The sequence below is a fragment of the Trachypithecus francoisi genome, unplaced genomic scaffold (assembly GCF_009764315.1).
Source record: "Trachypithecus francoisi isolate TF-2019V2 unplaced genomic scaffold, Tfra_2.0 Lachesis_group21, whole genome shotgun sequence".
NCBI lineage: Eukaryota > Metazoa > Chordata > Mammalia > Primates > Cercopithecidae > Trachypithecus > Trachypithecus francoisi.
This window is the reverse complement of record NW_022681467.1, coordinates 14,734,659-14,762,309: the sequence shown is the minus strand read 5'-3', so window position 1 is coordinate 14,762,309 and position 27,651 is coordinate 14,734,659. Positions and strand designations below refer to the sequence as shown.

Below are 27,651 nucleotides of genomic sequence, written 5' to 3'. Positions count from 1 at the left end.
TGGCCATCAATCTGATTGGTTGTGGACAGTCAATTTCCCATCTGCTTGACAGAAAAGGTCGGTGGGAGGGGCGGTGGTTGCAAAGGGAGTAGCCTCTGCTCCTCTTGTTACTTAGGCGTGGAAAGTTAGGGTTCTCCTTTCAATTTAATTCTAGGAAGTCAGCATGAAACGACCTTAGATTTCCTCACTCCCGACCTATACTTCTACCTCAATGGAAGACACAATTTTTCATGGATGGAGGGGGGATGGTTTCAGGATGAAACTCTTCCACCTCAGATCATCAGGCATTCTCATAAGGAGTGTGCAACCTAGATTCCTCATATGCGCAGTTCACAACAGGGTTCGAGCTCCTATGAGAATCTAATGCCACCAATGATCTGACAGGAGGCCGAGCTCGGGAGGTAATGCTCACTCACCTGCCACTCAGCTTCTGCTTTGCAGCCCTGTTCCTAAATGGCCACAGACCGGTATCATGGGGGGTCCCCTGTTGGCATGGGTTGGGGACCCCTGTACTAGAGTACAGGTCCTTTGAAGTACAGACTACATCAGATGCTGTCAGCATACTCACTTTTATCCCCGGATATGGGTTGAATTGTGTCTCAAAACGAATTATATCTTTGAAGTCCTAAGCCCCAGAACTTCAGAATGTAACTTTATTGGAAAAAGTCTTTACAGAAGTCATCAGTTCAAATGAGTTCACTGGGGTGGGGCTTTAATCCAATATGACTGGTGTCCTTATATAAAGGGGAATTTGGACAGACATGCACAGAGGTAAGACAAAGTGAAGATGGAGGAAGAGCACCATATGTAGGTGGAGGATTAGAACGATGTCTCTACGAGATAAAGGATGCCAAAGATTGCTGGCAACCCACCAGAAGCTAGGAAAGGACAAGGGAAGATTCCTCTGCAGTTTCAGAGTAAGCCTGGCCCTGCCAACACCTTGATTTCAGACTTCGGGCCTGCAGAGATGTGGAACCTTCAGTCGCTGTTGTTCTAAGCCATCCAGTTGGTCGCGTTTCGTTACAGCAGCCCTAGGAAACTGACACACCGCCTCAGCTCCTTTTACTTGAGTCCACACTGGCCCACTTTTATTACGTATGATTATTTGCCTGCAAGCTTTTTCTAGTTGCTGGAGTTCAGATTTGCAGGAGGGTCCAGGAATTCATGTGGCCCCTCCCTGCAAGCAGCCCTGATGGGAGTTGGTGAGACTATAAACCTCCCAGCTCCCTCACCCGTCAAGTGTGGTAATACTGAGAAAGGCGTTTCCTCGGGTTCCCTAATAGGTTGAAGCTCTGGTTGGCCCCAGTGTTTAACCTTCTGGAAGACATACCTCTTCCTTGCTTACTCTTCTTGCTGTCCCACTTCCCCCACACCTGTACTGGTGTTTCCTGACATCACTTCTCCAATAAACTGCCTGCAGATGAACCCGTATCTCTGGGTCAGCTCCAAGAGGAGTGCAGCCTGAGACACAGTTTCTGTAGCTCAGTGTGAATTCTCCGGACTAAGAACAGTGCCTGGCAAGTGGTGGGTGTTGAATATATATTTATGGATGAGAGAATTCATGAAGTAGAATACTTATCAATTCACTTGCCCTCAAAGATTCCGGAAGTTAGTGATCAAATGCAGAGTTAGTGAGTAAGAGCAGGTGACCTGTTGCAACAGCAATGCAAGAGAGTCCACAGGAGAGTTTGAGGTTACAAGCTACATGAACAGTATAGACAACAAGCACCCTCAGGACCTTAAGTGCAAGAAGAGAGCACAGAGGGCATTAGTAGGCTCACAAGTCTTCTCTGAAGGGCGGTAGTCTTCTGCTGAAGGGCATATGCCACATACTCACTATTAGAGAAAGACTTTTGCTGACCTTCCTAACTGATAGGTGTTCTATAGTAGAAGAGACTATCCCTAAGCAATGTTATAGTTGTGCAAAATGCACAAAGCTTGCCAGTCCCAAGTTCCACAGCAATTCACTAGCTGAACCAAAATGAAAGCTGAGGTATTACTTTTAGAGAGAACTTGATTTGACTCTGGTTAATTCAAATCAATGTGCATTAATCAGATTTACATGAATTTCTGAACACTAATGCATGTGAGGTTGGGGAGCCTTCTTATTGTGAAATTTAGAGGAGTAGTAGAAGAAAATCCATTGGCATGACTTAAAATAGACACCTTTAAATACATCACTGTAATTACTATTAATTTCTATCTCCATCACTACCACTCCCTACTAAAACCAGTAGCTATATGATAGGTACTGTGCTCAGAGTTTATGTGAATTTTCTCATTTAATCACTATAACTATGCTGAGATAGGAATTTTTATGTGCAGATGAAGATCCTGCATAGAAAATAACAGAGCTGAGATTCAAATGCAATTCTGTCTGATTCTAATGCAATGCCCATGTGCAAAAATGTTGAGTGTGAAATGTAATATGAGCGTTTTCTTAATCTTTTTTATCATTTCCAGTTCTGTTCAAGGAATCGAGATCAGGCCTTAAAAGCTGTGAGTTGTTTTGTCTAGTAGATAGTGACAGAGAATTCATAGTTCTGTAGTTCAGCATGTGTTATAAAAGGCAAAATATGGCAGACAGTATTTTCTAAAGATGACCACACCATTGTATGTCACATCCCACATCCTTATCCTACGATATGATATTGACACTCCTCCATTGAGAGTTAGAGTCTATGTCTCATCCTCAGGCAATAGAAAGCAATATAGCTTTTCCTGATACTATTCTTTGGGGCATACACTTTGAGAACCCTGAGCCAACAGGTAAGAAGTTCATCTGCTGAATGAAGCTGCGATGTGGGGCAATCACATGGAGATCTATAGAAACAGAGAGCTACGCCTTAGGAGCCCCAGCCTCACCAACACTATTAGAGTCTTTCCACCATCAACAGGCAGACAGGCCAAGGAGTAGGGTTTTAGGTTTTTTCATCTTGCAGCCCTCTTTCCAGTGGAAGACATGTGAGGAGAGAGGAGCTTTTCCCCATCAAGTTCTGCTGATAATTTGTAAGCAAAGTAATTCTACTGTTTTAAGCCACTACATTTTTGGGTAATTTATTATGCAGACAGAATAACAGGAGCATAAAACAAAAGTACTTAACTAAGAGAAAGCCAGCCTAATGCAAATGAATCATCCCTCCTTAAAATTTTCCTGAAAATGCATATGAGGAAAATGTCAAGATGGGCTTACTACATTTATCTTTTTCCCCTCTGTTCATGACATAACTTAAAACCTGGAAGTCTACCTTCAATCGGAAGTGAAGTGGATTTGAAGACCTTTCAACTTGGCCTCCAGGGAAGGTTCTCCTCCTCAAAGTTATTGAGTCTTAAGACTTTGATCAATTCTGAGATAGATAGCAATGTCTCAGGTCAAGAATGAACTCTATTTTTCAGCTCTGCAGAAAAGGTTCACAGCCTCTAGTCACAGATACAGCTGGTTGAGGTTAATGCTCATATCCTTTGTTTGGGGAGGATTTATGTCAAGATTTAGGCTGATCCATCTTTGAGATTAATAACATGAGGATGTACCCCAAGGAAGATCTAACCAATATGCAATAATGGGAATGTCCCAGTATGAAACCTGGCAATACCTCTGCCCAATTCACAGACTGTCAATTCAACCCTTTCATACTACCTAATCCAAGAATATGTGCTGTCTTTGTTCATTTATCTCATTTTCTATTTAATAGGAAGATCCTAAACTTTCTAATTAGTTTGACTACATATCTTAATAACATTAAAATACCAGGAGAAATAGCCTGTGTGCACTGATAGACTATTTAAGATCCATTTGGACACTGGTGACATTCATAAGAAATATTACATTTCCACAGCCCTTAGGCCACAAAAATTTTTCTCAGCCCATTTGTTTTCATCTCTACCCTCATTCCCTATTTGAAGAAGGGGAAAGATGGAACTTTCCTGTATGGGCTCATTTCCAGCTCTAGTCATTCTGTTACTTACTTTTCTCTGGCCCTGTTAGTCTCTTGTGGTTCCTTGAATAGAGCAAGAATATGTTGGCTTCATGACCTTTGCACTTGCTCTTCTTTCAGCTAGGATACTCTTCTGGTTTGCTCTCTCTCTCTCTCTCTCTCTCTCTCTCTCTAAAGAGCTTTCTGTTGTGTAGGAACGACCATGGGTTTGTGGGTTACTATTCATCTTGGTAGAGGGAGTACTTGCTACCTAATTTTGGGTTCTCAGAAAACGAAACTTGAAACAATTATTTAAATTTATTCAGGAGGGGACCTCAGAAAATATCAGTAGGATAATAGAAAAATGAAAAAGGGAAAGGAAATCAGTCAATGAAATGTATGTTATCAAGCCAGTTCCCACCGTGAGCAACCAGGGCTTACTCCCACTTAGAAACTCTAGGCACACAGTTATCCCACGCAAAGAGTAAAGAAACTGAAGTGTTTATTTACCATAGGTTGAGGGCTCCTCCCAGCATTTGTGCCCAGGCAGAGCAACCTCTGGAAGGCAGAGAAAGCCTCAGTCAGGGAGGAGTAGCTGCTACTACAGAAATCAGGCCAGTGTGCAAAGAAATGCTGAGTGTCATATGGACAGGACACAAACAGCATCTGCCAGGCCACCGCTGGGAACTATTTGTGAAAGTACTATGCCAGTTTAAAGGACTAGTGATTATGCATATTTGGTATAAAAAGTCCAGGCTTCCTGGAAGAGCTGTCATTTGATGTGAATCTTAATAGATGCTTTTGCTTCCCATCAGAAACCATAAGCTTTCTCCCACAAGGGAGGCCAAGAGTCTAGAAAAGGTCTTTCCAGGCAGAACGAAGAGGAGGAACAAAGTGGGGGCTCTCTGGGAAGCAGGGACTCTCTGGTTCTCTGGACACAAGTGGGAAGCGCTGCTCATCACTAGCAGAAACAGCAACCTATAGATACGTTCACAGGGTGAAATATTTTTATTGAAAAAGATGCTAAAAAAATCTTGAAGGAATGAATGAGGCAATATAATAAAAATAAGAGAAACAAAATGAGGGCAAAATATGAAGAGATATTTCACTGAAGAAAATATACGAATGGCAAATAAGCATATAAAATGTTCAACATCATTAACCATTAGGAAAACTCAAATAAAGACCATAATGAGGTATCACTACACACCTGTTGGAACAACTCAAACTTTAAGGTAATGATAATACAAAATGCTGGTGAAGATGCAGAAAATCTGGGCCTCTCATACGTTGCTGGTGGGAATGTAAGATAGTACAGCAACTCAGAAAAACTGCTTGACAATTTCTCTACAAAAATGAAGGCAACTAAGTATATACTCTCTATACAACCCAGCAATTGCAATCCTGGGCATTCATCACATAAAAATTAAAACTTATGTCTGTACAAAAACCTATATGTGATTGTTCATAGCAGTTTTATTTGTAATATCCAAAAATCAGAAGCAATCAAATGTCCCTCGAGAAGTAAATGGTTAAACAAGCTGTGGAGTATGATACTGTGAAATATTCCTTGGTAATAAAAAAAAGTAAATTATTGATCCAAGCCACAACCTGGACGATTCTCAAGGGCATTATGCTAAGTTTTTTAAAAGCCATTCTGAAAAGGCTACATATTATATTATTCCATTGATATAATATTATCAGAAAGGCAAGACTGTAGAGATAGAAAACAGATTAGTGGTTACCAGACATTAGAAATGGTGGAGAGGAGGGAGTTGAGTATGACTACAAACACACAGCATAAGAGAGTTCTTTTTGGTAGTGGAATAGTTCTGTATCTACATCATGTGGTTGTTATGAAAGTCTACCCATGAGAATAAAATGATATAGAACTATACCTGCACACTGTAGCAGTGTCCATGTCTTGGTTTTGCCATTGATATATATTTTTGATGTCTATATATTTTTTGAAATAGATAGATGGATAGGTAGATAGAAAGATAGATAGATAGATAGATAGATAGATAGATAGATAGATAGAGAGAGATAGATAGATAGCTTGTTTGGAGGTTCAAGCAGTGGAGTGCAGCTACTCGTATGCCCTTGACTGAAGACCGGTCCTCCTCTATCGGGGATGGTCATCCTCTTCGACTGAGCATGCAGCTTTGGGAAGGATGCACATGGAATGGTGAGGGAGGAAGGGGACACCCATCTAGCCAGTCAGGTCAGCCGAACCCACCTTGGTGATCAATGGGGTGAAAGATGCCACAGCCAGATTGTCCTCACATCAGATAGACAGATGACTGATAGGTAGAGAGAGAGAGAGAGAGAGAGAGAGAGAGCGAGAGAGAGAGAGATGTAATGATGTAAAATGTAACCACTAAGAAAAACTGAATGAAACCTACATGGAACCTCTCTGTGCCATCTTTGCAATCTCTTGGGAGGCTATAATTATTTCAAAATAAAAGACTTGAAAAAATACTAAGGATCTTCAGCCAGTTCACACAGTCAAATCTAAAAGTGAACAGCGTTGCTTGGACATGATTGTAAATTTTCTACTCTTATTGAACAGAATGAAAGTTTCCCAGGGGGCACATTAAGAGGGTAGAGCCTGCTGGATCTTCAGAAAGTGTCCCCTCGTAAGCAGCCCCTGGATCAAGAAACACACCCTTATCTTTTTCTGCCATTGTCCCCCATCCCTATAAGGGTCACTACTATCTTTACTTCAAACCACATAGGTACATTTTGCTTATTTGTGTGTCTTATATTAGATGAACCAATATACTTTTTAATGAGAATTCTAGTTATTTTCAATGTACCTATTACATTTTTGCATAAAACAGTGAATTGTCCTCCTCAGCTTAAACCCATAACTTAAAAAAAAGAACCAAGTCACCTAGTCCAGGATTAGGTATTGATTCATTTACACTCAGTGATGTAAAAGTCATTTGCATCATCAACTTCTACCTAAGTATACCTCCCTAGGGATGAGGGAAGGAGGAAAAGGATCAGGCCAATGTGGGATGGACGAGGGGGAAATTCTGTAAAGCTTGATTCCAGAAATGACTCTCAAATCAGTGAAATTCTGCTTTTTGACATAATTATGTGTAAAGTACAGTTATTTGTACCTTCACTTTTTCAGTTCAGCGATGGGAAGTGAATCGCTGAAGATGTTTTGATTGTCTGAACAAGATCCAATTTCAAGCTAATCTGGGTAATGTGTGTATTCTACATGCAGACATAATTTGTTTTTGAGAAATGACTACTAAAGGAAGTTCCTCAAATTGACAGAAAAAATTGTTCAGTGTATCTCTCAAACGGAAATGGAGGCTGATATTGTGGTCCCTTGTCTGATTCAGTGACCTGGAGTTGTAAATGCCCTTCATTAGGCCTCGTTAGCTTTCACTGGGTCTGAACATAATTCATTGAGATGAAAGATCTCAAAAGATCCTTATTTTTCTGAAGGCTTTTGCCATCTGGCAGAAAAGATTCCTTCCTTTGGAACAAATTTGTTTTACAGGAATAAAGAATAACAGGAAGTGTACTCAAGATATACACCCATATGTGATAGCCTGTACATCAGGTAGATAAGCTTTTAGTTGAATGTTAACTATGAAATCAAAACATCTTTGATAAGTCACTTCCTCTCCCTGTCCCCACAGCACTCATGCTATAAATAAACACATTTGTATATAACTGTTGAAAAAAGTACCCCAATGTCAACTCTGCATTTTGATTTTAAGTTTTAGATTATCAATTTGGTGTGATATATAAAATAACTAGTACTTACCTTTTGTCACTTTCAGCTTCTTTAAAAATCTGTAGTGCCTTAATACATTTCATCTATTGTCCAGAATATAATTTTGAATACTCCCTTCCCCACCATATTGAAAAATCAATGTTTTAAATCTACCTTTGAGTGACATATTCTATGCAGTTTACAAGCCTAGCTTCCTGTCTTTGCATTTTCCTTTTCTTTTTCCCTTTGGTATTTTAGGGTAAGTTGAATGCCAGAAAGCAAAAGAAAATATCATAGCAATGGATTAATTAATACTAAACTTTCCTTATTATCAAGTAGATGGCCAGGAGTACATTAGGAACAATCTTGTACAACAGAAAGGAAAACAGTCATGTAGAATACATTTTTTTTTCTCATTGCTTATCAAGGGAAAAATCTATTTCCAAAAAAGAGAAGGCAAAATCAATGTCAGTTCTGCTTTTTACTGCTGTACTTTAATTGGACCAGTGGTAAAAATGAGTTGACCTTTTAGGACCATTGATTTCATTTGGATGTATTTATTGCCCATAATATTAGCTGTCTCCTAAATTTCAATAAAAACGATAGTCAATAAGATGGATCTGTGTGATTCAAAATATTTTCCAATTAAGAAAACATGGCAGTTGTTATTATTGTTACTGTTGTGACTATTATATATTTAATTATTACTTTGTGAGAAAAAAATAAATAAATCCAGCACCTTCTCCAAGTTCAACACCTGCTTTTCTCTAATGGAGTTCTAAGGAAAATTGAGACTCCCTATAAGAATGAAGCAACCTGGGAAAATAGTCACATAAAACCCAAGATGCTTTCAGGACACATGTTTTATTAAATGCAGAAATCAACGTTCCAAGTGAATTATTGGTTTGGATTGAAAAAGATGTCAATGGTTCAGTTTTGTTTCTGTCCAGTTGATTTGGAGAATATATACTTTGTTCCTCTATTTTCAGTCCAGTTACAAATATTTGAGACCAGGCATGGTGGCTCAGGCTTGTAATCCCAGCACTTTGGGAGGCCACGGTGGGAGCATCACTTGAGCTCAGGAGTTTGAAAGCAGCCTGGGCAATTTAGCAAGACCCTGACTCTACAAAAAATATGTGAAAAATTTAACCGGGTGTTTTTTGCCACCTGCCAGTAGTCTCAGCTATCTGGGAGGCTGAGCTGGGAGGATCGCCTGAGCTTAGGATTTTGAGGCTGCATTGAGCAATGATTGTGTCACTGCACTCCAGCCTGGGCAACAAGAGAAACTTTGTTTCTCAAAAAAAAAAAAAAAAAAAAAAAAACAGAAAAACAAAAAACTAAAAAAACTGTATATATCTACATACATAGATACACACACACACATACACACACGTAAGTTTCATCGTGCACTTTGTGATTCATTTGACTGATATTCTGGTTTTTATTAAGTTCTAACAACCTTTCCAAAGGGGTTTGCATTTTTATAAGCAACTGAAGACTGAAGAAAAGTTTTATGTTAATGTAGCTACCACTGAAAAGTGCGTGTGTGTGTGTGTGTGTGTATGTATGTGTGTGTGTGAAACAGGGGGATTTATGTGTAGGAAATTTTTAATAAGGGAAAACTAGTGTATTTTTAGAGAATGTCAGAGTTAGGCCTCAGGGCTCTGTCTCAAAGTACAGTTTCAAAAGCTTTATCTTAATCCTTTAGATCTTACAGCTTATTTATACTACTTAAGAACATTTCTCTTTCCTTATGCAGAACTGTGGGAACAAAAGAACCACTACCACAATAAAAATAGTTGAATTCAGAGATGCCTTTCCTTGTGTTCAAAGAAGAAAGCTGTAACCTGTCCACATGGCCTGAAAGTCCATGAGCTTTACACAAAACTGCTGCATTTTGAGGTTTCTTGAAAGAGTTATTAATGTTTTGATAACTTTTTAACTTTCCTTTCCCATTTTCCTGCACTGCACCTTTTATTATTGGACTATGCTATTTAGTGACATGAAAGGAAATCGAAGTCTTGAGCTTCATGACACACAGCTTGGTTTAAAATAGCTCTTCTACTTTTAAACTGTATATACAGGTTTATCTTATTTTTGACAAGGTTTTGCAAACATTCTTGATCCTATTTGACTTTGTGACATTGGATTTGAAGTCTTTCTTCTGGAGGTTACGTTAGGACAGTACACAATATGTGAAACTGAGCTTAAGATTTTATGCCCCAGCCTTTTATTACACTGTAAGTGTTCTTAGCATTTAAACACATTTCATAATCTAAATCTAAGCTTTTTTTGAGTAAGCATGATATTTCTTTACTAAGTTTATCACCAAACCATATGTCAAAAAAATCTTTTAATTTTTTCCTCTAGAATTACAATGTTCCAACTCAAGGAGAATGCTGCTTTTTGATGAAGGAAATTGGAAATAGAATATTGACCATGACTCATTTTATGGGGATAGTTCATTAACTGCTTAATAGTGCCAATAATTCTTTGTGCATAAGGACCTCTTTTTAAAGAAAAATCAATTAAGTGTCTTGTACATGATAATGTTATACCTTATTATTTATTGATTAATAAGCTGAAGGATGACAAAAAGATATTATTCAATCTAGTCAACAAAACAATTTGTGTTTTATTGATTACAAAAGTATATTTTGGAAACCTAACATACAAGCATTCTATTTATTCATTTCACAAATAATGTGGTATTCAAGTACTTGCAATTCTTAGTAATGATTTTTTAGTCCCCTGAAGACCCACAGCATCATCTCCACAATTTCACAAAGTCGGATTTCTTTAATATATGTATATATGCACATACATATCTAAAGGATATACTCACAAATATAGAGAGATAGATGAAAGCAGATTTCATGTTCCCCTCAGCTTGACTAAATTTTAGACAGGTTTCTTTCTGACCATAGATCCCTGACTTCCCTTTTCTTAGAGCACTCACTTTAGAAAACTTGTAAGTGCAAATTGTTTCTTTCCCCCTTTGCAGTGTATATAAATCTTTTTTAAAGCCTCTTGGCGGTATGAAGACCCAGGGAATGTCTTCTTCCTCAAGGACCTGGGAGCTATTCTTCAGAAATAGAAGCAGCAAGGAAGATCATGCCCTTATTTCCCAGTCTTTGTGCGAGGATAGAAGCCCAGATTCAGCCTTGTTCCAACCTGTAAAACTATCTACTGTCATAAAGATACAAGAAAATTTACTTTTCATTTGGAAAACACTTAGCAAACACAGGTGGCCTACAATCCCTCATCCCAACTCTTAAAAACTCTCAACCCTTTTCTCAGCTGAGTTGGGTGCTGGTCTCTCTCCTCTATTGCAATAGGCTTACATAAAATCTTTCGTTCTTGTTTAACTTAATCTGGTGTAACTTTTTTGACAAAATATGCCACAAGAGAAATAGCTGAATCAGTGACAATTTCTTCTTGTCAGTGAGTAAGAAAGCTGTAACTCTCTCACACAGACCTCAAAGACTATTGGACTTTATATAAAATTGCTGCAAATTGAGGTTTCTCAAAAGAGTTATTAATATTTCAGTAACTTTTCAACTTTCCCTTTCCGCCTTTATCATATGTATATATACAGTATGTCATATATAAAAATAATACTTGTTATATAATATATAATAATATTTATGTAATAGTATACATTATTAATGTATAATAGAATAATATGTTATACTATAATATAATATGTAACATATTATTCTATTATACATTAATAACATAATATATAATTTGTTATTTAACCTACTATATGATGTATATGCTATATTATGAAGGGTGAAAGGGGAAAGAAAAGTTGAAATTTCACTCTTTATTATATAACATATACAATACATACAACTGATTCTCATTATTCACAGTAGTTATGTTCTATAAAGTCACTGCAAAGACTGAAGCAGCAAATAGTGAACCATTGCTCCTAGGGAAAATACACCATTAGGTTTCTGAGAGTCTCTGGTCACAACATTTTCACCAACCCACAAATCCATAACTTTGCTGTATGTGTTTTCTGTTGAAAGACACCTTATTTAACATATATTGTTGCTTCATTAACATTGAACTCACAGTCTACAGCACTATAACTCAGGCCTAAGCGAAGCTTATCTAACACACGTATGTTCTCCATAAGGCACATCACAGTTTTCTTGCACTTAGAAACACTTCAGCAGTATGCTTGGGATCCATTTTAAACAGCAAAAGTACCAACAAAAAAAGGACAAAAATGTGAAAAACATAGTAATAAATACACCACAAAAAAGGCCCTTGTTTATAGTATGAAAGCTGAAAGAAGTCAGAGCAGTGCTTTGTTCAACCTCCACTGGAAATGTATGCATTGAGCTATGCTAATTTTTTTTTTTTTTTTTTTTTTTTTTGACAGAGTCTCGCTCTGTCGCCCAGGCTGGAGTTCAGTGGTGCGATCTCGGCTCACTGCAAGCTCCGCCTCCCGGGTGCACGCCATTCTCCTGCCTCAGCCTCCCAACTAGCTGGGACTACAGGCGCCCACCACCACGCCCAGCTGATTTTTCTGTATTTTTAGTAGAGATGGGGTTTCACCGTGTTAGCCAGGATGGTCTTGATCTCCTAACCTCGTGATCCACCCTCCTCGGCCTCCCAAAGTGCTGGGATTACAGGCTTGAGCCACCGCGCCCGGGCGAGCTATGCTAATGTTTGCCTCTCTGTGCATGTTCACAAAAAAGTAAAAAAAAATTCTATAAGTACTGATCTGGGATTACAAATACATATTACCAGGCAAATTAAAAAATGTGGACTCTGTAAATAATGATGATCAACTGTGTATATGCACTTGAAGCACATATATGTGTACATATATACATCGGTTATATATTATTTTATGTTAAAAAGATGTATATCCACACATATATTTATTATATATTTATGTTATATATAATTAGTTTTTGTGTGTGTGTGTGTGTGTGTATATATATATATAGAGAGAGAGAGAGAGAGAGAGAGAGAGAGAGAGAGGGAGAAAGGAGAGAGAGAACCAGATTGCCTCATGATTCTGCTTCTCTGATTAATCGAAACCCTAACTGAACCAGGGTTCCGGTGTGTATTTAAAAACATCATTTTGAGAAGGGCTTCTAGGCTTCACCAGACCACCAGTGGGGACCATGTCTCCAACAATCCCCTGCTCTAGGGCATATGGTCAACTTCCCCAAATATGCCCAAACTTTTCTTATCTTGTCTAGAATCCATCCCAGTATACAACATGTTATGTCTGCTATGTTACTATAGACATAGACATATTCAAAATAGGGTAAGCCACTTAGTTAAGAAGAAACAAATGGCTTACCAACACTCTCAGTCAGAAAGAAAACAGCCAGGGGCCTTGAAGAATCAGCTGGTTGGTGAGAGAATGAGGATCTACTACGTATTCCTTTCAAACCAGTCAGAACCCCAAGCCAATTACACCACCCTCTTCAAAGCCCTGTAACACAAATGTTTTCGATTTCCAGGCACAGTAATGATAATTAATTACTTATTCATAAGAAATGCAAATCTTCTGATTCCTTCTTTAAATATGTTAAATGTCAAGTAGCAGGTGGTTTTCAATTCAGTAAACAAACTGCGTTTGCTTGGATGGATGCGAACAGTGCCACAGCTACACTTACATCTCTCCTGGCTGAGTGAATGCTTCTCTATCTTCTAATTTTGTTAAGCCAGATATAAACAGTTTTGAAAGCAGGTTCCAAAGTTATCTTACAAAGGCACCAGAAGGCCACATCAGCTTCTATATATCTTTGATAGTAATGACAAACACAGTGATGGACTTTTCTAGAAAGCCAAACAAAAGAGTAACTTTTTTAGAGAAAATGGGACATGAAAATAAGGCAATGTGTGAACCAGGTTTGGATCCTGGAACAGGAAAAAAAAAAAAAGCTGGTGTACAGGGCGTTTTTATAAAAATGAACAAAATCATGTCCTTTGCAGCAACTTGGATGCAGCTGGAGGCCATTATCCTAAGCGAATTAACACAGAAACGGAAAAACCCAACACCACATGTCCTCACTTCTAATGGGAGCTAAACATTGGGTACACAAGGACACAAAGATGGGAACAATAAACACTGGGGACTCCAAAAGCAGGGAGGGAGGGAGAGAGGGAGGAAAGGGCTGAAAAACTATATAAACGGTGTTATGCTCACTATCTGGGTGATGGGATGAATTCTACCCCAAACCTCAGTGTCACACAATATACCTATGTAACAAACCTGCACTCCTGAATCTAAACTAAAAGTTGAAACTAAAAAGGGTGTGATTGATTGGAGTAATTTAAATAATATCTGTTGATAGAATATTAGTATTATATCAATATTAAACCTCTTGAATTTGATAATGTACTGTAGTTATGGAAATGAAGAGCCTTGATCCTAGGAAACACACACTGAAGAATTACGGGTAAATGGGCATAATTTCTGCAATGTGTTTGCAGTGGTTCCGAAAAAATGTGTCTCTGTGTATGTGTGTGTGTATATGTGTGTGTGTGTGTGTAAAGGGAGTGAGAGTAATAAAACAAACATGGCAAAGTGTTAACAGTGGGTGAGTCTGGATGAATGGTATGTGAAATGTCTTTTCATTAGTCTTGCAAGTTTCCCATAAGTTTGTAATTATATAAAAATTACAAAGTAAAAAACCAGTACCTCTACTTTACAAAAATGCAGGCATAACTCAAAATGCCTTCAGTATTACATGCTCATTTACTACTTAGTTGTTCCAATAGTCAAGAGCAGCCATTATTATCTCCAAGCTCTAAAAAAAAGAAAAAAGAAAAAAAGATACTTATAGTAATTACCTGCCTCCCAGCTGCCCTTTATTCTCACAATAACAGATAAGACTGTCTACCAGCATGAAGAAAGCTACATAAATTAAGCAACTCTTCTGTTCTAGTTATTATTATTCATAACAAATCACTCTAAAATGTAGTGTCTTAAAAAAACAATTAATTTCTTACCTCTCACAGTGTTTATGGAGAGGAATTCAAGAGGGACTTTCTTGGATATTTCTGGCTTGGAGTCTCTGGAACAGCCAGGAGCTGAGGCAGCTGGGTGCTGGATTGGGTCTCTCTCTCTCTCTCACTCTCTTTCTCTCTCTTGCTCACTCTTTCTGTCTCTTTCTCTCTCTCTCTCTCCCTCTCTAAGTAGTTTCAGGACCTTTCCATGTTCTCTTTCCACATGGACTAGATTGGGCTTCCTCACAACATGGCATGGTGGCCTCAAGGCAGCTGAATTGTTCAAATGGTGGCTTAGGAATCTCAGAAGCTGTCCTGAGAATCAGGTCTATGTGGTCTTTTATAAAACAGCTTCAGAAATCCATAGAGTTTCTTCTGACACAGTCAGAAGCCTGCCCAGATTAAGGGGACAAAACATAGACCCCACTTGCCATGGGCTAGGTCAGAATGTTTGTGTCTCCTTCAAATTCATAGGTTGAAATCTAATTACCAATGTGATGGTGTTAGGAAGTGGGGCTTTGTGGGGATGATTAGATCATGAGGGCTTGGGAACAGTGCCCTTACAAAAGAGGTCCCAGAGAGCTGCCTTGCCCCTTCCACCATGTGAGAAGACAGAAAGAAGCCACCGTGTAGGAATCAGGAAATAGAATCTCACCAGACATTGAATTTGTTGGTGCCTTCATCTTGGACTCCTCAGCCTTCATAACTGTAAAAAGTAAATTTCTGTTGTTTATAAGCTACCCAGTTTATGACATTTTGTTATAGAAGTCCAAATGAGCTAGGACCACCACTTTTTGATGGCAGGATAGTCAAACTCACATTGTAACAAGAACATGTGAGATGAGAGACCTTCTTATAGTCAGTTTGAAACTACAATCTGTCACATCTTTCTAATATACATTTGTGAAATCAGATCATCATGAATGACCTCAAGTGAAATCTATTCCTAGATTATTTGTAGTCTCAAGGCCTGTGGAGAGACAGACTTTTCTCAGTAACAGAGAGTGCCCAAATCAATGCTTTTGGTCTGTTTCATTTCAAGAGTTTCTAAATGTCTTGTCTATATATCATAATGTTTCTGAGTAAAAAATCACACATGCGTGCTCCAAATTACTGCAGGTATCCTTGGATCACATAAGCCTTCTAGGATAGTGGTGCGAGACCAGATGGAGTCAGTGTCTTAATTGTGAGTGCTCTTGAAAGCAGAGCCTGTGACAAGCCTTTGGTACAAGTAGTTTATCGGGAAGTTCTCTCAAAGATCAGGAGTGAGGGCAACAGAGAATGTAACAGGGATAGGAGGAAATTCAATCCAACAATCCATTATGGAGTTGTAAACGAAGCTTGTTGTAAATGAAGATCAGTGGAGAGAAATAATGATCCATCACCTTCTTTCCCAATTAGGTAAAGGTTGCCTCAGTGGGTGCAGACAACCCGCATGCTTCCAAGTTAGGCCCAAACAGGCTTGGGCATACATCGAAAGATGAAAATAAGTGGCATGAGCTTGATGCAAACAGTCATATCATAGGTGAGTCTGAAAGAATGGGAAGTAGGGCTCAGAGACATCCAGAGCACTCATAATTGCTAAATGACCCATTTCACATCCTGAGCAAGAAAAGTCTATTTTCCTTTGTGTTAAAAAATAGTCACAATATATTAACAATTGTATCTAACATATTAACAATTTTGAAGTGCTAAGAGCCTATTATGAACTTTTCAAATGTTTTCTGAGCCAGTTAAACAAAACCATTATTAAAAATTTAAATTACATAAACTTGTCATTAAATAGATTATATTAAAACAAAGTTCAACATAATTTATCACTTTGTAATTATTTCACTACATTAGTTATTCTGTATGGTCTTGATATTAGTTATGTCTTTTGCATCCGTATGGTGAAAATACTACATAACGTGCCCTCCCACCTATCGTTTCTCAATTCTGTGTTTTCACATCAGTGATGTCACATAGGTAATTAAAACCAGCCACGGTGGGAGTGTTTACACCACAGAAATTAGTAAACACTACAAATCAAGGCTTTTATCTTTTTTGTTTGTTTGTTTGCGAGCAGGTCGTTAAACATTTCCCAACACAGCAACAATCATTTTCACTTCTGTCCTTTTCATTCCTTCTACTTCCTGTTGATTCCTGTCTTCTCCTCTCACCCCTATTCTGGTAATGTCATGTTTATGTTCATTGCCTCAAAAAATGGAAGATACACTAAAAGGAGAGGAATAACAACTGTTTTCCAGGCTTTTGAGTTGTAAAAGGTTAGGCCCTCTGGGAAGAAAGCAAGCTCATATACACAGATAATAAAATAGATTTTTGAGAAGGTAAGATTTGGAAAAGCAAAGTTTACTGGCTTACCCACCCCTCAAACAAAATAAGGGACTTGGGGAGAAGAATGGGCATGGGGGTGGCTCCCTAAGAAAGGAAAACCGTAAGACCTTAGGCACACCTCCTTGGGACAAGATTGATTGAAAACCAGGATAGCTTTGGAAGAATGAAGTAAGGGTTAAGCCTCCTTTGGTGAAATTCCAAGTAGTCAGGAAGACTGTGGGTTAGAAATAGAAGCAGATTGCATCTAGCCAGTTGGTCTTCATCAACTTGACCAAGTCTCTGCCTTCAACCCCACGTGGCGTAGGTCTCCTGCAGACCAGGATGGCATGACAATGCGAGAAAGACCCTCATCTGGGATCTTGCAACAGAACTTTAGGATTATGCACCAGTAATCCGTAGGACCAAAGACTGACAGCCATGTGAAGGATGGCTCACAAAGATCAATGTGACAGAGGAATCCATACCCCTGATCCCATGCCATGCAAACCATGACAAAGTGAATACTTCAGAGCTAAACATCCAGCCCTGGGCAAACATGTGGAGACCCTAAATTAACTGAAATTAAATTATACTTTATTGTGGCATAGGGTCTTATAATAGAAATTAACTAGAGTTGCAGAAAATAAAGACAACTGAATTCTTACGTGCTCGAGTTTGTGAGCTTGGATTGGTACCGACTAACCTTGACTGGATGGGAAACCGAGTTTTGAAAAATTACCTATTTTAAGTGTTCTTTTTGAGTTCATTTTGCCATTTGCCATATAAGGAACAGGTATATGCCTGTTGCTTCCAAGGGCCAGGTGGATAATGGGTTGTATTAATTGAACTAGTGGTTATGCCAGTGAGGGGTGCCTATATGCTAAAGGGATTTCAAGGGACAGAATTTTGGAAAAATGAAAGTGTGTTATCAACTTTCTCATGTCTTGTCTAATATCCAGGAATCATCCTCATGCCAGGACAATGTCTATCCCAGACATCAACATACTAAAAGAAACCTACATGTTCCCCTTTTTCTTTAACTTTTGTGAAAGATTGTACTATTTTTACAAATATTCACTGCCCATCTGTGAGAGAGCATTCTATTTGCCTACTCGGTTGGCACCTGGCTTGGCCACATGACTTGCTCTAACAAAGAAATGTGAGAGAAGTGATGTGCTTACTTTTCCTTTGCCATCATGACCAGCAATGTTCCAGGTTTTAGAACATTGATTGCAAAAATGACTCACTTCTCACTTCTCCCTTTGTAATATGATTTTATAGCAACCCCCACAAAATATGGAGATCCCTGTCCCTAGAAGCTGGGCTAGCCTGAGACATGATTTGGTCCATAGAATGTGGTAGAAGCAGTAATGTGCCTTTTTGTTAACTAATCTGCAGGAGGGTTTACACTTTTCCATTTGCTGTTTTGGAATCCTGATACCATCATGTAATTCAGTACGGGTTAGCTGAAAGAGGAGAGATCAGTGGACCAGGGATTCATTGTCTTAGCTGAGGTCATCCTAGACCAGCCTATGCCAGTTCATCCCCAAATAGGTGAGTGAGCCAAGTTGAGCTCAGCCGAGCCAGGCCCGGATCAGTAGAACTGTACAGCTGGCATGTAGACTCATGAGAAAAAAATAAGTGTTTATTGCTGAGTGCTGCTGAAGTTTTGTGGTGGTTTGGAATTATAGGATTAATGTGGCAAGAAATAACTAACAGACAGATTGAAGCTGGTCTGTCAGTCTGCACCCGGAGTACAGAAGATGTAGGACAGAGCTACAGCAAGCAGGCACAAGGCACAAAGCATTAACAAGAAAGAAACATTCATGTAAGCCACTGAGATATGGAGTCCATTTGTTACCCAGAGTAGCCTAGCCCATAGTGATTGATATACCAATTGACATGCCTAACTGTGTTTGGTTCCTCAACTCCTCGTTTCTTTTATTCTTGCTGGTTGATTTCTTTTCTATGTTTTCTATTTCATAAAAACTGGGGTTGCACAGATCTCCTATGACATGGACATACAGCCGCTTCTTTCTTGATTATTCATCCTGAATTTTCCATGACTTTGGTCCTATTTTTTTAACTTTTTAAAATTTTATTTTTTTTTAAGAGATGAGGTCTCACTATGTTGCATAGACTGGAGTGCAGTGGTACAATGGTACAATCATAGTTCACTGCAGATTCGAACACCTGGGTTCAAGTGATCCTTCCATCTCAGTCTCCCAAAGTGCTGGGATTACAGGAATGAGCCACCACATCTGGCCCCAGACCTTAGTGTTAAGATTCATTTATTTCCCTTATATTTGAGGATCCTGGGACCAAAAGACTGGATTTTGTTGAATGAGGCATTTTTTCACTTTGCTTAGTGATGAGAGTCTGCAAGACAACGGCTAAGGTTATATTTTTGGGAGTCATTTGCAGATTACTTTTAGAATTTACTTACTTTTATGTTTATTCACAAGGTCATTTAAGGTATAGTGCCAAGCAACCAACAAAGCATGACTTTTATTTTTCAGGTTGCTGGAAAATTGCTGAACTCTCCTGCAGTATTTTAAATAACAACTGAACAACTTTCAAAACAGCCCATCCATCTTCTCTGTTAGAAATACAGGTGCTACCAGAGAGCACTGTAGAAGATGCTTTATTTCTGTCGTTCAAAACATGGTTAGACATTCCAATGGTAAAGAGTAATAGAAACAGAAAATCGTAAAAGAAATTGTCACCTCACTATATGTGTTAATGTGAAATGTTATTATTGCTTTGGAAAGTCTGCTTTGACCATAACACTTTTCTCACTCTGCCTTTAAATTCCAAGTAATTCTAGTTGGAGGAAAGACTGTTATCTTCTGAGTTCTCCTATCAAAACTCTTCATGCCCAGTAAGATCAAATGCAAGGTTATCCTAGCTACAACTAGGAGGTTAACTCCTAGTGCTGAGAAGGCCATGGATGAACACAGAAATGCCTCTGGTTAGGAACCATTGCTGACTGAAACTTCCACTCACTAATGGTGGGCGTGGACATTGGTACAACCACTTTGGAAAGCTAGCACTAACCATGAAAGTTCAACATTTGTAACCCACCATGACTCAGCACTCTTATTCCTAGGTAGTACATATTTAATAGAAAGGTATATATTTCTTTACCAAAGGTGTATAATATAATTTTTTTAGCATCTTACTGTGCCACACAGGCTGGAGTGCAGTGGCACAATCATGGCTCACTGCAGACTAGAACTCCCAGGCTCAAGAGATCTTCTCTCCTTCACTTTTCAAGAAGCTAGAGTACAGGCATCCTCCATCATGTCTGGCTAATTTTTAATTTTTCTTTTGTAAAGATGGGGTCTCACTTTATTGGCCAGGCTTCTTTTGAACTCCTGGCCTCAAGCAGTCCTTTCATCTCAGCCTCCAAAAGCACTGGGGTTATAGGCATGAGCCACCACATCCCATCCTATAATAGAGTATTTATAGCAGCATTATTCATAATAGCCCTAAATTGGAAACTACTCAAATTTCCAACAGAAGTAGAATGGAAAAAATAAATTGTGGTATATTCATACAACAGGATGCTCCCCAGCAATGAGCATGAATAACCTACAGCTACAGCAAAACATCATGAATCAGTCCCACAAATATAACACTGAGTTGGAAAAACAGATGCAAGAGTTTAGACTGCATGAGTCCATTTTTATGAAGTTTGAAAATAAGCAAAACTAGTCTGTGGTGTTAGAATTCAGGATGTTTGCTACTTTTAGAGGGTGGTGACTTGGAGGGGGCTATGAGGAGGGCCTCTGTGAATATGATAATGTTCTGTTGGCTGATCTGAGTGTTGGTAACATGGGTATGTTTCCTTGTGAAAATTCTTTGAATTGCACTTTTATTTTTTGTATATTCCTTTGTATGTGTGTTATTGTTTACTAGAGAGTTAAGGGGAAAACAAGACAAGAAAGAAAACAAACAACTATTCCAAACTGTTCTTTTGATTATAATCCTATTATAAAGTCTCCTAATATCACTGATCTCTTTTTGTTGTATATGTTCCATTCAAAATTTTATATTCATTTGTGTGTCAGCCTTATATATGCCAAAACAGTGCCTAGAATATATAGATATTCAATAAGTATTTTTGAAGGAAATGAAAGGATGGATGGATGGATGGATGGATGGATGGATGGATGGATGAATGAAGGCCTAAGTTCCCAACTATTCAGTGAGCAACATAAGGTCAGAAATTGTTTCTTGTCTTGCTCACCAATGAACCACCTATCTGGCACAATGCCTGATACATTGTAGGCCCTTAATATATATTCTTATTTTAAAAGACAAGAAGAAAAGAAAGGAGGAAGGGCGGGGGGAGGGAGGAAAGTGGGGAAGAAGGAAGGAGGGAAGGGAAGGGAAGGGAAGGGAAGGGAAGGGAAAAAGCAGGAAGGAGACAGAAAGGGGATGGTGAGAGGGGGTGTTGCAAGGTCATGGTATGTCATTTCTACCATCCTGCCTGTAGACATTTAATGCAGAATTGTGCTTTTCTCATAGTAACTTTTTTGCTGATATTTTGTAGTCATTGAGCAAAAGCTCAAGTGAGGAACAACAGACAGACCAGGTAATTCTCAGATTTCTGAGTGAGGGGGCTCAAACCAAATGACTTGGATACTCCCCCAGTACCTTGTTGCCTCTCCCTCTAAGAGATACAGCGGCCTTTGGGCCTGCCTAAAGCTCCATTACACAGGCTGTATTTAGCAATCATAACTTTATATCATTACTGTGTAGGCCAGAATATGCCACTTTGGCATAAGGATTATTTTGAGCCAAAGGCAATTAAGAAAAAGAAGATACAAGGAAAGCTCTCTTCACTCCCCTTATCTGCTTAAAAGCAGGACATAAATTTACAAAAGTGTACTTCCTCCCCTTTCTACCAGGAAAGACAAAGTTTGATCCCCAAAGACAACCATAGATGCTTACCAGCCTGGAGGTGGCACCAGAGGAGTCTACAGAACAAACTTTACTAGTTGGTCTTTACCTACCACTCATTTCCCATATATTTGCCTTCCCACAATCTGCCACTGTTAGAGACTCAAGGTCCTTTTCTTTTGTCTTGTCACTTCTTTAAAAATGTATTATTCTTCGTTGAAGATGTCATATAGACTGACGTTCTAAGCCATCTCATGAGAGTTACTCAATACCTGGGTATGTTCCGTGTATATATGAAATAAACGTTCAAAACCTGTTTTGCTGTTGTTGTTAATTTGCCTTTTGTTTTAGGGGCCCACAGCTAAGAACTCAAAAGGGTAGAGGGAAAATTATTTTTCCTCCACTACAAATGTAATGGCTAATAGTACTGGTCATTACATTTTTTCTTGTGTCCCAGGCACCTTGACATTCTTACAAGAGCTCCAGAAGATAGTTGCTAGTATCAGTCCATTTTAGAGATGCAGAGACTGAGCACTTAGATATTTTGCCTCAGGCCTTACAGTCTGCATTTGAACTGAAGCTCTTAACATCCTGTATTTTTTCCCCATTGTTTGTTTTTATTTATTTATTTTATTATAGTTTATGTTCTAGGGTACATGTGCACAATGTGCAGGTTTGTTACATATGTATATATGTGCCATGTTGGTGTGCTGCACCCATTAACTCATCATTTATATTAGGTATATCTCCTAATGTCCTGTATTAATCAACCCCATCCACCCGAAAATTGCCAGTTTTTACCAAGGTAAGCACTTTAACCATGATGACAGGTAAAGTTTCTTGAGGACGATACCAAAGGTACAAGCATCAAACTCTGTTCTAAATGCTCACATACCTCCTGTGTTACTATCTGCCATACTACAGATGAGGAAACAGAGACACTGAGGTTAAGGGAAGGTCCCAAGGTTATAGAACTTGCCCATGAGGGAAGTGGCCTGGCTCCAGTGCCTATGTTCCCAATCATTACACTATGCTGCATCTTAAATGCTATTTCATTTAATTTCCTACTTTTAAGACTTGAACCAGCATCAGAATCACCAGGGAAGTTTATTAAACATATTCCAGGACCCCATCCTTATGGATGTTGACTCAGCAGGTCTGGGATGAAGCTAGGAATCTGCATTTCTACAAGTGTCCGGATTTTGCAGAAGCTGCTGGTCCAGTGACCACAGTTGGAGGAGCAGTCATTTCATCTTCACAGAACTCCTGCACGGAAGTTGCTATTACTTCCTCATTTTAAAGGGGGGCTTAAAGATCACATTATCTGCACAGTGCTCGGCATATGGTAGGTGGAAATCAGTGCATTTTGCATAAAGCAAGGAAATGATTTGCCCAAGATCTCGTAGCTTAATGGCGCTGTGAATATTTAAATATCTACTTTTATTTCAGACAAAAAAACTTTTAAGAACAGTCCATGGAGTCAAGGCTTTGAAATTCTCCATCTCCCACAAGGTCTAGAATAGTTTCCTGACAACAATGAGCAAACAGGAATTGTGCTAAGTTAAAGCGAAATTAGAACATCGCCCAAGAGTTAAGATTCAAGTAGTTATATTAGATTAGAAAATACTTGTTGTTTTCTTCAAGTGCCTGTTTTTCCTTCATCTATCAAAATTTAGTTTGTCACTACAGATTGCCTTTGCATATATTTTAACAGACAGAAGTAATATTTTTCATTTAGACTAACCCTGGAGGCCAGATAAAATGTGTAACAGTTTCTTGTTCATTCTTGTTTAACTTGAACAATATACTAATGTGATCAATATCTAGTTCCACTTTCCTCGTTAGTAACAATAAAATATTGCCATCCAGTTATGGTTCCTCAGAGTAACTAAGAGCATTTAAAAAGTGTTTCACTTTGATCACCCTCATGTGTAAAAATTAGGTAGACATTTCTGGAAAATGAAAAGAAATTAATGCACCAAGGTGGGAAATGGAGCCCCACCATTACAGGGGCTCTGAGTTCATACAACTTACAAAGTTTTAGGGCCTTTGCCTCCCTCGAAAGTTGAGCTGAGCTCTGATGTTCTCAATAATGGATTCACGGAAAATACAGTTTTGTACATTTTCTATCTAAAACTGACCCCAACACCTTCCTTATCATTCTTTGCTTGACTATTCCCCCAAGACCAAGGGCACAGGGATTGGTGCTGCCCTCACTTCCTTTCCATCACCCTCATCTTCATACCCCACAAGCTGCCCTGCACTCAAGCTGCACCACCTCGGAAGCGGATGATGTTGGTGAGCTCCCAGGTCCTGAGGCCCTTTACTGGTTCTCTGTGCCCATCTCTTTGATTCTGCCTGCTACGCTTCCATAGTTTCAACCTGAGAGCTGCCTCTGAGACTCTGCATTCTTTCCTCCCAATGCTTGGAAATACATATCACCCTGGGTTGCCTATAGTCAATGACTAACTGGTACTGAAGGATAAAAGTCCAGTTGTCTCAACTTCAAACAAAATCAAAGAAAGGTTATGTCCAGCCTCTATCATCATTACATTCATTCCACCTACTGCCCCCTCACTCTTAGTAGAAACCAAGTCTTCAGGCCAGGCACAGTGGCTCATGCCTGTAATCCCAACACTGTGGGAGAGATCCCCATCCGAGGTGGGTGGATCATTTGAGGTCAGGAGTTGGAGACCAGCCTGGCCAACATGGTGGAAACCCCATCTCTACTAAAAAATACAAAAATTAGCTGGGCATGGTGGTGCGTGCCTGTAGTCCCAACTACTTAGGAGGCTGAGGCAGGAGAATTGCTTGAACTCAGAAGGCAGAGGTTGCAGTGAGCCAAGATTGTGCCACTGCCCTCCAGTTTATCTCCTCCCAAGTACTCATATGTGTCCTGTGATACAACTGATTGAAGGTATGAGATAGAAAGGCAAAAAAAAAAAAAAAGAGGAAGCTAGGGCTGGACATGGTGGCTCATGCCTGTAATCCCAGCACTTTGGGAGGCCAAGAAGGGTGGATCACCTGAGGTCAGGAGTTCGAGACCAGCCTGGCCAATATGGCGAAACTTCCCAAGTAGCTGGGACTACAGGAGTCCACCATCACGCCTGACTAATTCTTTGTATTTTTAGTAGAGACAGAGTTTCACCGTGTTAGCCAGGATGGTCTGGATCTCCTGACCTCGTGATCCGCCTGCCTCGGCCTCCCTAAGTGCTGGGATTGCAGACGTGAGCCACTGCACCCAGCGGGCACAGTGCTTTTAAGCATATGGTTGATCAATATGGTGGCAGTGTCGTTACTTACTTTTTTTTATAGTTGAATAATATTCCATTTGTGTGGATATATCACATTGAAAAAGTCAATTTATAAATTGGTGGACATTTGGGTTGTTTCCACTTTTGGTAGTGCAATAAACATTTATGTACACATTTTCATGTGGACATATGTTTTCAATTCACTTGGGTTTATACCTAGGAATGGAATTGTTATGTCATATAAAAACTGTATGTTTGAGTTTTGAGGAACTGCCAAACTGTGTTTCTCAACCTGGATAATCTCAATTGGCCAATTTTCATGTTCACTGATGCTTCTGCCAGGTCAGTTTTGCTGTTGAGCCTCTCCAGTCAATATTTCATTTCAATTATCGAACGTCCCAACTCAAGAATTTTTAAAATTCTTTCTGTAATCCTATCTCTATTTAATGAAACACAGCATGAACCCAGACAGCGGAGGTTGCAGTGAGCTGAGATCGTACCACTGCACACCAGCCTGGGTGACAGACTGAGACTCTGTTCGAAAGAAAGAAAGAAAGAAAGAAAGAAAGAAAGAAAGAAAGAAAGAAAGAAGAAAGAAAGAAAGAAAGAAAGAAGAAAGAAAGAAAGAAAGAAAGAAAAGAAAAGAAAGAAAGAAAGAAAGAAAGAAAGAAAGAAAGAAAGAAAGAAAGAAAAGAAAAAAAGAAAAGAAACGAGGTCTTCTCCAGACTTTCCCTCGATGTGAGCAAATGAGTTCACCTACATGCAGGGATCTGGGAGAAGAGTGTGTGAGTCATGTGATGCTGAGGATACGGTCCAGAGGGAGCTGGCACAGTGGTGCAGCAGGTGCAGATCTGACAAGGTTAAAGCTCCAGGAAAATGAACAGTGAGGTACAAAGAGACGGAAGAATCTTGGATTTGATTGACAATGCTTGGTGAAAAGATAGACTGCCATAGGCGGACGTTGCAGTTCCACTGAATGAGCTTCCTAAACCTGAACAAGACAATGTTGGCACCCAGAATCTGCCAAAGACCAAGAAATGAAGTGGACAGACTTAACCTTACAGCACCTCCATGAGAACGTTCCCCTTATTATAAACTGACACTTGGCTCCTTTCTCATGCATGGATTTTTAAAAAATACATAGATACAAATGTTTTATTTCAATCTCCTAATTCAAATCTTTGAGTAATAAATCGACACTAAAATATGTATACTTATTTAGTTAGTGGCAGCTACGTGCAGCATGAAAATATTTACAGAATGAAAAGCTGAGATGTCTCAGGAGTACAGAATATTTGGCTCTATAAATCTAAAACTCTTCATTGAGTAGCTTATAATTGGATATGATTGGTTAAACATTTGCCTTTAACTCTGATTTTTGCTTTACTGTCAAAGTTTATCTCCTCCCAAGTACTTATATGTGTCCTGTAACCGACACAAATGATTGAAGGTATGAGATTGAAAGGCAAAAAAAGAGGAAGCCAGGGCTGGGCGTGGTAGCTCACACCTGTAATCCCAGCACTTTGGGAGGCCAAGGAGGGTGGATCACCTGAGGTCAGGAGTTCGAGACCAGCCTGACCAATATGGCGAAACCCTGTCTCTAATAAAAATACAAAAAATTAGCCAGGCATGGTGTGTGGGAGTAGGGGGGCTACAATCTCAGCTACTTGGGAGGCTAAGACATGAGAATTGCTTGAACCTGGGAGGTGGAAGTTGCAGTGAACAGAGATCATGCCACTGCACTCCAGCCTGGGCGACAGAGCAAGACTCTGTCAAAAAAAGAGGAAGCCAGAAGACAGACATAGGAGTGTTACAGTGTTATTAACATTTCATGTTATAGAACTTGCCCATGGACCAAGTAGTCTGGCTCCAATGCCTGTGTCCCTAATCATTACATTATGCTGCATCTTAAATGCCATCTCATTTAATTTTGTGCTTCTCAGACTTGAACCTGCAGCAGAACCACCAGGAGGGCTTATTAAACATAAACCCTCAGCGAAAAGCATTCTGAGTGGGTTTAGCCTATAGATGTTATGGACATGTAGATATCCCATTCACTGATTACTGGCATCCCTCAGATTCTTCATGGTATTTTCAAATGTTGGATAAATCTGTAAATTAAAAAATTATCTAACAGTTACCTCTGTTCTCCCTGCAGTGTCCATTGGTGCTGCTGGAAAGCATGTCTGGCTAGGTAGACTGCTAGTTTTATCCATTAATGGCATTTCTTATTTTCTCAAAGCCCTTTCAGATAAAACCAAACCACCATGCAATCAGTATTTACTTATATATTTGTATAAGAACCTATATTTTGCAAAACACATCTGTATATATTTATCTCCTGAAATTACTTGCCTCTGTTAATCAATGTCTTTCATGTTCTCCGTCCAGATTGTAAACTCTGGGAAGAAGCCATGGCTTATATTTCTGCATCCCTTACTTAAAAACTAAAAGCACTGAATAATTGAAATCTCTTCTCAAAACAAACAAACACTGAACTGTAATTTGTGCTCCAGAGCTCCTTGTGTGACCA

General features: G+C 39.2%; 1 long non-coding RNA gene and 1 pseudogene across 2 annotated transcripts in view; one reads left to right on the top strand and one right to left on the bottom strand.

Annotated features, from left to right (window-relative positions):
* The window catches only part of LOC117068455, an 81,722-nt gene that overhangs the window by 2,523 nt on the left and 51,548 nt on the right, over nucleotides 1–27,651 (bottom strand). For both annotated transcript variants that reach the window (XR_004431130.1, XR_004431129.1), the window contains exon 4: nucleotides 14,394–14,441. This is a non-coding gene — a long non-coding RNA (uncharacterized LOC117068455). The remainder of the gene's footprint in view (nucleotides 1–14,393; nucleotides 14,442–27,651) is intronic.
* On the top strand, nucleotides 25,995–26,439 carry LOC117068454 (annotated as a pseudogene).